This window comes from Leptonychotes weddellii, chromosome 9 (genome assembly GCF_054177405.1).
Source record: "Leptonychotes weddellii isolate Sample4059 chromosome 9, ASM5417740v2, whole genome shotgun sequence".
Classification (NCBI taxonomy): domain Eukaryota; kingdom Metazoa; phylum Chordata; class Mammalia; order Carnivora; family Phocidae; genus Leptonychotes; species Leptonychotes weddellii.
In genome coordinates, this window is record NC_138377.1 from 118,007,317 (window position 1) to 118,018,775 (window position 11,459).

Sequence of the window (11,459 nt, forward strand, 5' to 3'; positions counted from 1 at the left end):
CTGCCCAGGGAGCTTTCGCATTCACTCCGCCTTGAATCAGAAGGGATTTAGAAGCGCAGAGCTGCCGGCAGCGGATACCGCTAATGCCTAGGCCGGGGGAGAAAGCGGGTTAGGATCTGATCCCGCTGCGCAGAGGACCCAGGAGCCGCCCGCCCTCGGTGCTCGGAGTGGCGGGGGCGCGCTGCGTGCTGCGCGGGCAGCGTGGTTGCAGTGATGCAGGTGTGACAGCCGCGGACTCCTGCCTCCTCCGGGATCGCCCCAGCGCCGCGGTGGCCGGAGCTGCGGGCCGGGCCGCCAGGGCGGACGCTGCTCCGCCCGCACCCGCACCCGCACCCCCCGGCGCCCCCGCCCGCGGATTTCCCACCCAGGTAGGCGACGCGGTGGCTCGCTCCGGAGCGTGCAGAGCCGGCCGGCCGCGGACTCCGCGCTCGCCTGCGGGGCCGAAACGGACACGCTGCTACCTCTGGACGTTGTTGGTAGTAAATGGCACCAAAGACGGGGGAGAGTCTTGGAAAGCCGGCGCAGAGAAGCAAGGACTTGCCGGCCGCCTGCGGCTGCGCGCCTCTTTGAAGGTGGCATCCCCAAGGGCTGGTTTTAAACCGGGTCTGAACTGTTTAGCGCCGTACAGTTCTGCAACTTAGGCTACTGACATTTAAGTCCGTTTCCCTAAGCTTCCTAGCCACGGCTTTTAGTTTCAATTATATTCCTAGGAGATGGGTTTTGCTGGTGGCGGTTTGTTCCTAAAGAACAGATGAGAAACATGCTTACACCTGGTGGCTCTGGGTTGGGGTTCGTGAGTGTGTATTTCTGTATGTGGAGGGCGCCCTCCGCGGGCGTGGGAGCCGTTTCTTAGGGACACAGAGAGGATTTGTTTAGAGATGGATTTTAGCGCAAGGAAAAGAACATGATTTGTTCTGCAGGGATGGGTGAGCCAACCCGTTTGGCCAGGGAGGAGCGAGGCACAGTCGTTTCTTCCGCAGACGGGTGTTAGATATCTCTGCTGTCTGGGGTTTGGTAGGACTGGGGGAACGCGATCCTTGAACAGCAATCGCAGATGCAACCTAGCTCCATTTCAAGGTAACTTAACGTCCTTGTCTTGGGCTCTGCTAAGAGCAGCTGGGTGGGGTGGGGTGCTGGGGGGTGGGTGGTGGGGTGGAATCCCTGCTTGTTTTCTTAAAGCCTGTTTGGGAGGTACAAGTGGGTGGCTTTGAGGTTCTAGGAGTGGCAGGTGAGGGGCGAGAGGTGTGTGTAGGGGGGATAGGTGGGCATTGTGGCCAGCTCAGCAGCTGTTCTGCTACACTGAACCGCTTCTATGTTTCTGCTTCCTGCCCTTTCCAGAAGAGGTGGCTTGTCCTGTTTGCTCCAGTCAATGCAGCAGATCCAGTACAGACTCATTCTGCATCTTTCTTGAGTCAGCAAATACTCACCCAGCACCTAGTATGTGTCAGAGGCTGGATTAGTCCTTGGTGGGGGGGGGTAATGCAGAGATGAGGAAAACAAGGTCTAGGTTCACCAGGCGCTCACACCTGGTCGGGGAGAAACACGTGTAATAATCAAGTGTGATGAGTTCAGTCATGCAGGTGTGAGGAACAAGTGGTGGGAGTCATGAGGAGGAAGGAATTAATTGTGCCAGGAGATTATTTTTTACTCACAGATGAGGTATGTAATAATAAATAATATATAATAAATAAATAAAATAACTAAGTAACTAGAGAGTGAATCAGCCAATGATACATTATAATGGAAGCCCTCACAGATGAGGTATGACATGGATTTCAGTAGGGACTGGGTCCCTCTCTTGGTCCCTTTCGTCTGTGAGTGACCCCCATCGCTCTCTGACCCCATCAGCATCCCGGCCATTGGATGGGCAGAGCTCTCCAGGTCAGGATAGGGCTGGCATTTGCAGTGCGTGACCAGACCCCAGTAGACACACACACAGGAATGCACCCAATGCAGTTCAGACTTTTTTTTCTCTTTTTTAAAAAAATGATTGTTTTCCTAAATTCCAGGACCAAGAAGGTTTTGAAGTAGTACTTCACAAAGGCAGGGATTCTGGAAAATTCCGAGGGATTTTCAGAATGGATGAACTTCTGCCTTCTTCCCCCTTGGGTCCCTGACCTGTCTATACATCTCCCAGCTCAGTTTAAAGGGAAAGATCTGACCTTGATTATGTCTTAATGGGTGGGAAGGAAAACTGAAGCTGTTACTACCAATCTGCTGTCTCAGAGATGAAAATCCAACCTAATGGATGTTTCTCCCTGCACAAAAACTGTGGTGGGGGATGAAATATGATAGAGCTCTTATGTGATGCATGTTTGCCAGAGCTGCGTATCACATGCATTTGGTAATCTAAACCATCATTAAGGTGTTGGAAAAGCAGGCTGGTAGACTTCGAGGAGCCCAGGCTTCGATGGGCAAACAAACCAGGGTGAATGTCTTGGGCAAGTTACAGAGCCTCTCTTTGAGCTTTGCTCTCCTGATCTGTAACAAGGAGATAACAATAGAGTTGTTATAAGAATTACATAGTAGATGCTTACAAAATATTTGTTCATTGTTGAATGATTTTTGGACACAAATTGTGTGACATGAAGTCGGTGCTCAAGAAATTGCAGTTCCCTTATTGAGTACCTACTATGTGTCAGCGACTGCTTTATGTGTGGGGAATGCAGAGTTGAACTAAATGGAACCCCTGTCCTCAAGGAGCTTAGTGTGTGTGTGTGTGTGTGTGTGTGTGTGTGTGCCTTTGCCTCTCTGTGTGTAAAACAACAAATAACTAAGTAACTAGAGAGTGAATCAGCCAATGATACATTATAATGGAGAGAAATAAAGCAGGGTAAGAGGAATGAAGAGTGCTACTAGAGGGTGCAGTGAAGATTGCTATTTTTTTATGCAGTCTGGGCAGGGAAGCCTTTGCTGATAAGTGACATTTGATCAGACCTCTTGGGGAAGTGAGGGAGCGAGCCAGCCAGATGCTGAGAATGAGCATTCTGGGCAGAGTAACAGTACCTGCAAAAGCCCTGAAACAGGGGAGAGGTGTATTCCTAAGAAAATCAGAAAGGAGACCAAGGAGGTTGTGGTTGAGTGGAGACTGTGGTTGAGTGAGGGAGGGGGACAGCAGTAGGACTTGAGGGTGACGTGGCAAGGTCACTGGGGTATTGCCTCTTATGATATATATATCTCACTAAGATTTATGTCCTGAGCTCTTGGTTAAGGAATTGGCTGAAATGCTACACTCTATGTTTAGAAGAAGGTTGGTCGGTAGACATAGGTTCCTGTGGTCACTCAGAGCATAAGTCAATGCAGCAAGCAGAGGCATAAATCTTTGCAAGGAGATGAGAGGCACAGAAATTAAGGAGGCAGTGCAAAACAGTGTGCAGATATCTTTCATCCAGATCAAGTATTTGTGTTCCTTTTGAACCTGAACATTGTTTGTTTCCTTTCTCCCACCATGAAAGAAAGCACCACCTTTAGTGAAAAGTCCTGCAGACATTGTTCTTACTAGTTATTATCTGTTTCCTCTGCAAATGCTAAGAATTTCTATGGTTGTGGAAAGGTGTTGGAGTTAATTGGAAATATCCTGACCTCTGGTGTCTCATGGAATGCATTTACCTGGTGTCATATGATGAAACTATTTGAGGCTTCCATCTTGCATGGTTAGGATGCAGACCACAGTTTGGTCCTCTGCTCTTTTGAGACTTTGTTCCTCCACAGATTTGAGAGCTCCATTGCACAACCATTCCTGGGGCAGTAGACATCCTACAGCATGTTCTGTGGACAGAAATGGGGCTGGGTATCTGAGAACCTTGTCAAAGTTTCTATGAAATAGGATGTCATCTGGCTGGGTCACCATCAGGGTGGCTGGCAGGATTTCCCTCAAGATGTCTCCAAAGGTGACATTTACCTTAGTGAATTTCTCCCATCCAAGGCCTGACTTTTAATTTTGCTGCCTTGCAAACCTGATCTGTCTCTCTGGGCCACATCCCCATGACCTTGCTCCCCTGCATGTCACTGTACTGATTTGTAATGGCTGAGACACTGTGTGACATGGCTAGTAGGTCTTCCTGCAGACTCCCCTTCATGAAGTCTAAATCATAAGGAGGACATTTCCCAGTGAGCATGTACTCAGAGCTGAGCAGCTTAGATGGCTACCCTAGGGACTGATCACACACATTAGGGTTGATATTGCCAATGGGACTCCAGGAGAAACCTCCCCGAAAGCAACCATTTACTATTGTCTCACATGTCTGTGGCTTGGCCTGGAGTTTGCAGATCTGGGTTATCCTTGGTTGATTTCAGCCGGGTTTACTCATGTAATTTTGGTGCTGACGGAGTGGCCGAGGACTGGCTGCTTTAGGATGGCCTCGGCTGGGATGACTCAGCTCTGCTCCATGTGGTCTCTCATCCCCCAGTAGGTGAGTCTAGCATGTTCACAGGGTAGTGGCAGTGGTCTGGGAGAGAGTGGAAACCTGCATGACCTCGTGTGGCCTAAGCTTATACCTGGCACACTATCATTTCATCCTTGTCTATTGACAGGATGTCACAAGGCAGTGCAGAGCAAGGGAGCAGAGAATAGACTCCACTTCTTTTTTTTTTTTTTTAAAGATTTTATTCACTTATTTGACAGAGAGAGAGTTAGCGAGAGCAGGAACACAAGCAGGGGGAGTGGGAGAGGAAGAGGCAGGCTCCCTGCAGAGCAGGGAGCCCGATGCAGGGCTCAATCCCAGGACCCCGGGATCATGACCTGAGCGGAAGGCAGACACTTAATGGCTGAGCCACCCAGGCGCCCCTAGACTCCACTTCTTGATGAGAGGAGCTACATAGTCACATTGCAAAGAGTGTGGATATAAGGAAGGGAAGAATTAGGGGTATTTTTGCGATCATTCTACTATAAGGACCTTAATATTTAAAGTCCCCTGGCTAAGGCTCCTTTTCTGCTGAACTCTGTTTGAATGGGCAATGCCTGCAACTGACCCTTTTTCTCTTTCTTTTCTTTTGTGTTTCCATGGCTGAACTTTGGGCATATATACCTTTTGATAGTCATTCATTCACCAGTTGAGTGTTCTCTGTGTGTCAGGCATGTTATAGGCAGGGGATACCACAATAAAATATAATGTCCATCCTTGTGAAACGTTAATTCTAGTTGGGGGGGGAGATAAATAATATGGAAGTAAATAAATAAATAAACGTGTAAAGACAGAACATCAAGTGGGGGAGGGGGGTTGAGGAGTGCCTGGTTGAGTGGGGGTGGGAGACAGGGTTGAGTAGGTGGTGGGCATTTTATAGAAAGTGGTCAGGATGACATGAAGGAAATAAAGGAGTGAACCAGATCGATATCTGGGGAAAGATTCTTTTAGGCAGGGGAAGCAACAAGTGCAAAGGCCCTGAGGTGACAGAGTACTGTCATGTTCTGGAAACAGCGAGGAGACTTATGGAGAAGGAACTGAGAGAGAGTCAACATTGTAGAAGTTGAGATCAGGGAAATAGCAGGCAGTTAGGCAATACATAGTCTTGTAGGGCCTTGTATGGACTTGGGCTTTTACTCTAAGCAAGATGAGAAGTCATTGGAGAATTCTGAACACTAGTTGCCATGATCTGATTTATGTATTACAATGATCACTTGAGACTTAGACCTTATAATCGACTTAGAGGGTCAAGAATGAAAAAAAGGAGGCCACTGCAGTTCTTCAGGCAAGAGGTGATGGTGGTTTGGACTAGGTGGCTAGTGATGATGGTGAGAAGTGGTCAAATTTTGGATATATTTGATGATGGAGAAGACAGGACTTGCTGATTGGTAGATTAGGGTATGAGAGAAAGAAAAGAGTCAAGGATGACTCCACATATTTTGATTTGAGCAACTGGAAGAAGAAGCTCTTTACTGAGGTGGAGAAGGAACAGTCATGGCATTCAGTTGGATGTCCATTGGGAGATGTTAAGTAGATAGTTATATATGTGAGTCTAGAGTTGAAGGAAGGGTTTTGAGAGGGAGACACAAATTTGAGGGTCATTAGCATGTTATTTATTTGTCCCTTCAGCAAGCCAATTCACTGCTGTATCACCAGTGCTCAGAATGTTGCCTGGCCCATAGTACGTGCTCAATGAATATTTATTGAATGAATGAATGAATGAATGAATGGAACTGTTTATTCTCTGGTGGTGACTGTATGTTGTTACTTCAGTGGATTTTGAAGTGTAACTCCCTGCAGTTATTCCCTTTCTTTCCAAGGTTTTGTGGGAGCCTTATTGTGGATCTCATGGACTAAAAACAGACTTTAAATACAAAGGCTCCAATTGCTTATTTCTTACAGAAAGCAATGTGTGGTGACAAGTAAGAAAGAGAAACAAGTGGAAGCCAAAAAATAGCTCATACTTTCGAAAAAAAGGAGACAAGATCTTCGAGAGAGAGGTGGCTGAAATTCAGGGGTGTGATGTTCTTTGGTTATTATTATACTGCTCTTAATTTAAGATTAAGCAGGATCAGGGAAGAATCTTGAAGAAGGGAGAGATTTATTTAAATCAATTTTGTGCCAAGTGAGAGTGTCATCAGCTCGCTTGAAAAATCCCACATGTACAGCATCTTGCATAATGTGTTCCTGTTTTTAAAAGGAGAGAAAGAGGCAATAGTTTTATTGGAAAGGGGGGGAGGGTTAGAATGACTCCAATCTCAAATTCTAGGTGCTATCCATTTCCTCCCCATGGTGTGGCTGGATATGTGTGAGGGTGAGTTTTGTTGGCAATGATACTGAGAGGGAGGGAATGAGAAAATTAGGTACTATAGTTGAAAGTGGTTTCCTCTGTGTGTGTGTTCATGTGTCTATGAGAGAGAGGGAGAAAGAGAGTGTCAATAGTAGGGGGGAAAAGAATTGAAAACAAGAAGGAAGTAAGAGAAAGATAGCAAGTTGGCCTCCATTTTTATGTGTGGGTAATAAGACTGATTACATGGGACATGGGATGGAGCAGTGGGATTTGGAATCAGACAAAACTTGGTTTGAACTCAAGACTCATTATTTTCTATCTGTGTAAACTTGAGCAAGTTATTTAATTTCTCTGAGCCTTGGCTTCCTCAGGTGTAAGATGAGGATGATAATGATGATGATGATGATGATGGTGAGGTTGATGATGGTGGTGGTGGTCGTGGTGATGGTGATGATGGTGGTGATGAGGGTGGTGATGGTGATGATAGTGATAACAATGATAGTAATAACATCCAAGTGCTCCGCAGTTCCTTTCATGCTCCTGGACTTGGAAATATGTTGGTCAAAATGTTGATTAAGTGATCACCATATCTTTATGTTCCTAAAGGACTTAAAGATTCTGTGTGGAGAGAGAATTGAGAACCTGTCATTTAATGTTGCTAGTGCTATTGAGAAGATGATTTGCATGGGGCTCATGATATTCAAAATAAGACAAGTGGATAATAATCAGCCTTATGGGCTGGAGATTTTCAGCTGTCTCAGAGGGAAGCCAACCTTCTATTCTCTGCAGTAAGCCAACCCCATTAGCTCAGCTCAGTAATATCCCATTGTTTGTTGGAAATCAGTGATGAAAATGTCTGAGTCCCTTGGATTATATAAATGCAGAAATTTTCCTCTCAGATGCCTTTGGGCATTGCTCCCACAAAATCTGCCCTATGGTGTCTTCTACTGGAAAAATCTGCTGTTATCTCTGTTCCAGGCATAGTAGGCATGCAGTAGATATTTATTAGATATGTAAATGAGTAAATACTATTGCAGTTGTTCTCCTGGCTGAACTTCTTCCTGGTGATTCTTCACTGGCCTGGCCAAGAAATGAGAGCATAAGTGATAGTGCTGAGCTAAGTCTTCAGCACCTAGTAGGTACTCAGCAGCTAATGGTGTCTCTTCCCCCAACTTCTGTGCCTTTGCTGCCATTCTGGCTTCTTCTAGATCAAAGATCATGCACTCAACTTTCCCTTTGAGGAGTTAGATCCTATGGGCTGCATCCTTTCTCCCACTTCCATTTTACAGATGGGAAACCTGAGGCCCAGCAAAAAGAAATCACAGAGCAAAGTACCCTTGGAGGCATGGAGGAACAACCTCATTTCCTTCTTGTCCAGCTCTGCATAGATGCAGGAGAAGGTAATTTTGCCAGACCTCCGGGGCCTTCTCGAATTTCAAATGTCGGAGTCTGGGAGCTGGCTGTTTCAGCTGCGGTGCAGTGCCATGCCCTGTTTCCATGCCAACCACAGATGCCACACGAATTGGCAGGAGCTCTGGGCCCCTAAAACTCACCTAAGCAGGGATAGGCGTGAGTTTTCAAGGTCTTCCCATGACAGAAACCAGCAAATGAATCCCTGTGATTTGAGAAGGTTCCAGAGGTCTGGCAAAATTACCATCATTACTCCCCAGTGCGCATGTTCTGTTGTAATGAATATTTCACAGGCATTTTCCTTTTCAGGTCCAGAGCAAGTTCAAGTCAGTGGAAGGACTTCCTTCAACTACAGGGTCTTAGCATTTCCGAGCTGAAGGGACCTCAGAACGCAGGAATCTCAACTCCTTGGGATACATTCTTTGCTCATCGTAGGGGTAGGAGTAGGAGTTCTCCTCCTGCACCAAGGCGGGGAGCTGAGTCTAGAGAAGAAAAGAACTTACTTATCTAAGGTCCTGCAGTAAGTTAATGATGCAAGCCCAGTCAGGCTTGCAGCAACAGAAGTTCATCTGAGGGTAGGGACCTGGAGAGAACAGAACAATGGGGCCTGGGTTCCCTTCATGATTATGCTTAGAAGTCCTCTGAAACAGCACAACTAGTTTGCCCAGGCAGGCGGGAGCCTGGTTAGATCACTCCATGGTTGCCTCTGAAAAATCCCCAGGGATTTCCCCTGCCAGCCTCCAAAGCCCAGGCCCAGTGAGGGCTGTTCTTGCTCTGCCTATAGCCCCTGCTCTCTTGCCATGCCCAGAATCTGACCATGGCCTCGGATCTGATCTGGGGTGCAGCAGATGGCACAGAGAGAGGAATGGAGCTCAGCTGGTGTGTGGGCCATTCTGAGGGAGAGGAAATGGCCTTGTGGGCCAGCCTGCTCCAGGCAGAGTGCTGGACCCAGGGACGGGGCTGGAGAGCTCATGGCAAAGGCAGGAGCTCCTGACCTTGGCCCCGGAGGGCTCAAGGGACTCAGTTCCACTCCTACCTCTATGATGAGTGATGAACACATTCCACCCATGCTCACCTGAATGTCCATGGGGTAAATGCAGCCACTTGAAATTTCTTTTTTTTCAAGCAAAGCATAAAAATGAATCTTTAAGGAAAGGGAAGCTATTGGAAAGTAATGTAAAAGAGTAGCTTAAAAGTCAAAGTGATAGAAGATGAACTCCTAGGGAATTGTCATAAGCAATATGGAAGCAGGATGTGGTGCTGAGCCAAGTCCTCTCGCTCCCCACAACGAATGACTTTTTTTTTTTTCTCCTTTGAGTGATACTGACCAATCTCTGGTGCAGAAGCTGTGCCAAGCTCCTGCCCTTACATCATAAGATTGGTGGCCTCCTGTTTCCACAATGGCCCAGTGTGTGGGATTTGGAGGCACCATGCAGGGCTGTCAGAGCCTGGGTTAGTCCTATCAGGTTTTGCAGTCTCATCTGTGTCATTCCCAGGTCACTGTCCTGTTGCTTTCAGCCCATTTCCTGTGGACAAGGAAGGCCTCTTCTGGCTGACTTGATTTTCTGGTCGGCTCTTGGTTTCTTGAGCTTCTTGGAGATGGTGGAAGGCAAAGAGCCCCAGAGCCAGTCTGCCTAGGCCCCCAGCCTGGCTCTGCTTCTTTTTTTTTTTTTTTTTTTTTTAAAGATTTTATTTATTTATTTGACAGAGAGAGACACAGCGAGAGAGGGAACACAAGCAGGGGGAGTGGGAGAGGGAGAAGCAGGCTCCCCGCAGAGCAGGGAGCCCGATGCGGGACTCGATCCCGGGACTCCAGGATCATGACCCGGCCTGGCTCTGCTTCTTATGAATGTGAGACCTTGGGCAGGTCATTTAACAGCTCTGTGCCTCAGTGTCCCAATCAGTAAAATGGGAATGATGACAGTATTACCTACTCTGTAGAGTTATAGGGAAGAAGACATAAGTTAACTTGCACAAAGGGCTTAGAATAGTGACTGCCTCCTAGGGACGTGTTCACTGGGGGAAGATAGTATAAATGCCACATCCTGAATCCAAGGTCTGGCTGAATTCCGTTTATTGTAGCTGCCACTCCAGTCTTAGTCTGTCACCCTGGATTCCCTGGAGCATGCTCAGGGCTCTGCCCCTCTGCTCTCACCTTGGAGAGACAAGGGACTGCTTCGGGCTTGCTGATAAATCTGTTTTATTCTCACTTTATAGATAAAGAAATGGAGACAACAGGGAAGGGTAATTTTATAGCAAACAATTTTGGCTAGGTGCTAGGAACACACATGCACTAGATGCTATTTCTCTGGGAGCTTCCTCTAGCCATCTGATCATATGACAATAAGGATTATTATTATTATGCATACCTGATTTCATTGAATTTTCACAATCTCTATGAAGTGGGGACTTATTGTCTCCATTTTATGGTGGAGTAAACTGAGGTTCAGAGAAGTTAAATAACTTGCCCAGAGTTTAGCAGCCACTAAAGGGCAGAGTGGATTCAAATGCAAAGCTGCCTTCTTGCTCTAGAACATGTTCTTTGCTCTGTACTGTGGTTCCTCCTCACCCAGTCCATGAAGGTTGTTAGGTGTGGCCCTGGGCCTCAGCCCACCACCCTGACTTAGCCTCTACCACTTTTGATGTTACAACCCACTCTCTTGTAAAGGGAATTTGCAAATATCTGGCTAGTGCCCCGTGGGCTTAAACCAGACACTGGATCCAATCTGCTTTCAGCCTCCGGAGCTGGTTTCCTACACTCACATGTCCCTCTGCCCTATCTGTAGGCTTATTTTCAAGGTAAGTACTTACCTGTAGGTGGAGATGTTTAACTTCAAAAAGCATCAAACTTCAAGTGTCCTTGAGGGTTAATGGGCCCTAACTCAGTGCTCTGGAGGCTCACAACTGAGATTCTTCTATTACTTTAAGACCAATGTCCTATCTTCTTCAATGATGAGTTGAGAGAAATCTGCTTATGTTCCTCTGCATAATCTGACTTCATTTATTCTGGACACTCATGTTGGGTTTGGACCCACACCCAAACCATGCTCTTTTGCAGATGTCTATTTAGCCACTGCTACGTTGTGGGCTATGTCTCTTAACACTTTTCTCTTATTGGAAGGGTATCTGTTTTCTCCCTCTAGAACGTTCCTCCTCTGGAAGCAGGGTCTTTGAGGTTTGCCCCAGGTGCATCGTGTGCTTATGCAAACAGGGCCTTACCACTGAAAGTCTGGGCCCTGAACCAGTAGCACCAGCATCACTTGGGAGCTTGTTAGAAATGTAGAATTTCAGCCCCCACCCCAGACCTGCTGAATCAGAACCTGCATTTTACCGAGATCCCCAGGTGATTTGTCTGC

The 11,459-nt window shown here is 46.9% G+C and overlaps 1 protein-coding gene across 3 annotated transcripts in view; it reads left to right on the forward strand.

Moving 5' to 3' along the window:
- Positions 1 to 271: 271 nt before the first annotated feature.
- Positions 272 to 11,459, forward strand: part of LOC102733802 (synaptic vesicle glycoprotein 2B-like) — a 147,913-nt gene continuing 136,725 nt past the window's right edge. The window contains exons 1-2 of one of the 3 annotated variants that reach the window (XM_081831631.1): positions 823 to 1,077; positions 1,339 to 1,437. The gene's annotated coding sequence lies outside the window, so the exon portion shown is untranslated. Of the gene's footprint in view, positions 369 to 822; positions 1,078 to 1,338; positions 1,438 to 11,459 lie in introns of those variants that run through there. The other 2 variants (XM_081831630.1, XM_081831628.1) reach the window with 2 other exon arrangements.